We start from the raw sequence: 4,949 nt of genomic DNA on the forward strand, positions 1-4,949 counted from the left end.
AAAGTGCCACAAGCTTATCAGCTGCTCATTTGCTATTTTCTCCCCTTAATACTTTATATCAAAAATATGCAAATTAAATAGATAAAAAAATAGATATACAGTATATATAATTTAAACAAATGTAGGGGCTAAGGCTGAAACACCACTCAATTACATATTCAGATTAAACAGTTATACTGTACATACATAAAACAGTTTCATTGAACAGTGTGTTTTTACTATCACTCTGATGAACAATGCTTGAAAATGTACAAAATTCCTAAATATCTGACAGATGTCAGTATTTTTTTGCATAAATTACTACTTATGTACTCAATAACAGAACTTTACTTATGGTTTAGTTTTAGAATGTCATCTACAATTCCTTTATAAAGTGTAAATAATGTAGAAACAGACAGAAGCTAACATTTCGATTGTTTAAGCAGTGAATACAAGTTCAGTTTTATGTATAAATAATCTCAATGAATGTTTGTTTTTCAATAGGTTACATTTGTTCACACAAAGTACAATCACAAATTCTTACAAGCATTTTAAGCTCTCAGGATGTCTAATAAGCAAGCGGGTAAAAAAAAATATATTTTCAAGAATTTCCTTCAATGGTCAGAGGCAAAAAACAGAAAATATCTTCATTGTGTGTATGATGATCAATCACTGAAGCATTTTAATTTTAAGTGCATGCACTTTTGGAGAAACCTTTTGCCCATCCATGTTCATTATGACCTTCTAAATAACTTCAAATGTACACTTTAAATTATGAGGGTAGTTCAGAGACAATATTCTTTGGCTGACCGAGAACCTCAACACTCTCAAGTACAACAGCTACATCATCTGACTCTTCGGTAGCATCTTCACCTTCTCTTAATATTACATATATCCCCATGACTCTTTCTTCAATCTCCCTCTCAGCATCATTTGGGTTACAATTCTGAGAACACAGAAACACAAGCAAAAATAAGATTATTAGTAATCAGATGTCTGAATTGTAGCCTTTACTTCAATAACCTTCAAGTTTACTCCTGGGAAACCAATATGTCTACTGGTTTTCATTTGAACCATCCCTAACTTTAAATGGACTCTTAAATGGACTCTGTAACATAAATAAGAATTTTGTTATTTGACAAGTTTGTAGATTTTTCAGGGGTGTGTGTGTGTGTGTGGTTGGTTCAATCTCTTTATTAGAAATTAGCTTTGTTGAATGCTTATATGCCAACCATTTCTTTAGCCCCAAGGTTATACACTCTTTTTAACATGCATTTTAAGCTGTATATGCTTCAGTGTCATGTAGATGCCACCAAAATAAATGCTATATAGTTTGTAATGTTGGTGTTCCAATCTTTAAGAGTCAGTATTTTCTTAAACAACCCTGAAAAGCTTACCAAAAAAATAAAGCCCCAGGTTTTTAAAGCTACTGTAATAAATGCAAGATCTTCTAAATTTCCATTAATAAACTTACCATGTCTCACTAAAAAAAAAAGAGCAGAGGAAAAAAAAATTAAAACAGCAGATAGACATGAATTATCAAATGAGCTGGGCTGTAAACATACAGACTCCACTTTAATGTTCAATTTGTGCTTTCTCTCAGATTTTATAATTGATAATTTCTTTATTGTTATATTGCTTACAAAGTACTCCTTCACAACATTTCTGATATCTTCATTAAGACAGACACAGAGGCTCTTCAGGACACACTCTATTCTTAAATCAATGCTGTCACTCTAAAGGAAAATAAAACATGTTGACTAGTAACTTACAGTGTATGCATATATTGATAAAACAATGGAATTCACAAATTTGTCAACAAACGTAGCTATTCAACTAATCAAATTGCCAAGAAACTCACATACACACACACAATATATATACTGCATGTGTTTTTCTGTAATTGTGCTGTAACAGGAACAACCCCAAGTTTAAAATCATTTACATTATGTAGGCTGTGCTTTCTATTTTTGTGTGAATGGAAAGTGCCATAAATGTTAGTTTGAAATGTACAACCAAGAAACATGCAAGTAATCTTTTCATTATTTCTCAGATGTGAACCAATGTGAATAAAGTAATCTTGCTATGAGGCAAATTCATCACAAGAACATAAATGACAGTGGAACAAACATATTTCTACAGTTCCAGGTGATTTTTGTGTGCCATGTGTATGGTATATGTGACACATTATATTTTTCCATGTTTTGAATGTACATGGACAATCTGCATATATACATGGATAACAGTGGCTGTGTCCATAATGCCTATGTTTTAGTCTGTAATGTTTTAGCAAGTGGTACCTACTTTATAATGTTGCACCACAGTCCTTGCACTTCCACATTTAAATCACTGAAAAACAAAGAGGCAATTTTTCATTGACAAAAATAGTCAAGTAATCATCTACACTTACATTTGCTTATACCAACTTTCCCATATGACTAACCAATCAATCTCCAGTGAAAAATATCACATGAAAAAGAAGTTTAACAAAAATACATACAACTTAACACAGCCTTAACCTGCTGCTTGATTAGTCGGAAAGTTAAAAACAAATTTTCTAAACTGGTTTTAAATGCAGCTGCCCCTCATGATAATAGGGCTTCTTAGCACAACAAAACCTCAATGCACTCTAAGCAACAATATATTTTTAAACTTAAGTTGTACAGTTGTAAAGACATGCTTATTACTCACATCCCATAATGATAACAATTAAAGATACAATGGAAAATGCAATTTGTTAGTTTTATGAATAAACAGCAAAGTTCCTAAAATAAGTTCATCTAAATTTAGAGATATTTAGTACATTACAGTTGACAAGTTGTCCCAAATATTTAATTGTTTCCTACAGTACCCACTTATACCAAAAAAAAAACCTTAATGTTTTTTGTTTGTAGTAAATGGTACTTTAACCTTAATGCATTTATGAGAAAAAAAACAATGAAAAACATCATTCATACAGCCATTTAAATACAAGTATACTTACCAACAATGACAGGTTGCCCTCTTTGTTAAAGTCAAACAAATTACTGTGAAGTTGAAAAAAATCCGGGAAAGAAACCTGTTAAAAATCACCAATTATCTTGCAAATTAGAGCAAACTTCACACAAACACAACTACAGACATCTATATGAAGTATTTCACTTCATTATTTCATTCATATTTGCCATGCAGGTGGTGGGTGTAACAGAGCAAAATGCAGAGGACAGAAAGATATGGAAAATGATGATCCACTGTGGCAAACCCTAACGGGATTAGCATACAGAAGATGATGATGATGATGATGATGATGATCAAAATAACACTAATCATGCTGCATTGTATTTAGCCATCGCGGGAGGTATACTTTTATTTATGATGACAAGGAAAATATCTGAAGGGCATCTAAAACATTGTTTTTAAAACCACACACAAAGGCAACTTATTTTTTTCCTTAAAACTCGTTGCTATACAGAAATTTTACTGACGAGGATTATATAATTCAGATTAGTAATATGTAAAATGATTTACTCTAAGGCTGAAATTTTCCAAAAAACTTAGGTATAGCCCTTATTTTAAATATATTTCAGATTGCTGAAAAATTAAAAATGCATAATTCCTTTCGTCTAATTAGAATTGTTTACCTTTAGCGAATAGTTGCAAGGAAGAAAACACCAACGACAAGTCGGAAAATTCTTGAATACATCAACAATCTCGGAAAATGTGCCTCTAAGCAAATTAGCGAATAGTTGCGGTCAACGACAAATGACGAAATATTTGAGAAAATAATTCAAAGTTTCACAAAAAGACAAGTCGAGGAATTACTGCTAGAAAGTTCATAATAGAAACTACTTTGAAAATAAAACTGAAAGGAAAATAAACACTCATATTACGAACACCTTTTACCAAACACATCCTCCAATAAAAGCATCTTTTAATAAAAAGTAACATAGTACAGCTGAATATCAATGTTCAGTACTTATATTTGTGATTACAAAATAACAAAAATATATTAATGCACTTAAAACAAAAAATAACTTTAAACAGCAGACAGCAACAGGTACCAACACTTACCAAACTCTATGCCCACGTGGGAAAAAAACGGTGCTCTACTGACGTAGGTAATGCGACACACTTTTCTGCACATCCGTGTTTGGCGTCCAATGCCTTAGTTTAAAACAAAGAAGTTCATTGGTTTTGTTTGAACATAAATTAAACAGGTTTATATGATATCTGAGACATTTAGGTTATTTTAAATAGAAAATAATACGTCGAGATGGAAAACATATACGTTTTGAGTAGAGTTAACTTAAAATAGTTTCATAATAGCTATATTTGCCAAGAATAATTTTTTGAGTGAACGAGAGCTAGCTACAAAATTGCTCATCTTCCAGAATTAAAACCTGGTGATGCGGTCCTGGTGAAATTGGACAAGCAACAGGTTTGGGCAACACCCGCAAAAGTAATCCCAACAGTATACCACACCAAGATCTTACCTGCTTCTGACAGAAAGCGGCATTCTTCGCAGGAACAGGAGACACAACACCTCCTGCTCCAACCATTGTTGCCTACTGAAGAAGAGGAGGAAGTGAACATGACAAAAACAAGCCAACCAGAAAAGGGAGATGACTCACTTGATAAACAAGAGGCACCAGTTCAGTAGACATAAAGAGGGAGAATTGTGAGAGCCCCCTTGCAATACTTTTAGTGACTTGGGGAGGTTTGTTAGTGCTGCAAATAAATCCATCCATCCATCCATTTTCCAACCCGCTGAATCCGAACACAGGGTCACGGGGGTCTGCTGGAGCCAATCCCAGCCAACACAGGGCACAAGGCAGGAACCAATCCAGGGCAGGGTGCCAACCCACCACAGGACACACACAAACACACCCACACACCAGGGCCAATTTAGAATCACCAATCCACCTAACCTGCATGTCTTTGGACTGTGGGGAGGAAACCGGAGCGGCCCGGAGGAAACCCACGCAGACACG

General features: G+C 33.9%; 1 long non-coding RNA gene across 1 annotated transcript; it reads right to left on the reverse strand.

Annotated features, from left to right (window-relative positions):
* Positions 1-855: 855 nt before the first annotated feature.
* On the reverse strand, positions 856-3,016 carry LOC127529920 (uncharacterized). The gene is made up of 3 exons (XR_007936524.1): positions 2,963-3,016; positions 2,284-2,328; positions 856-925 (listed from the first exon to the last, which is right to left on the reverse strand). It is a non-coding gene; the product is annotated as an uncharacterized LOC127529920 (long non-coding RNA).
* Between the last annotated feature and the right edge of the window lie 1,933 nt (positions 3,017-4,949).

The sequence above is a fragment of the Erpetoichthys calabaricus genome, chromosome 12, assembly GCF_900747795.2.
Source record: "Erpetoichthys calabaricus chromosome 12, fErpCal1.3, whole genome shotgun sequence".
NCBI lineage: Eukaryota > Metazoa > Chordata > Cladistia > Polypteriformes > Polypteridae > Erpetoichthys > Erpetoichthys calabaricus.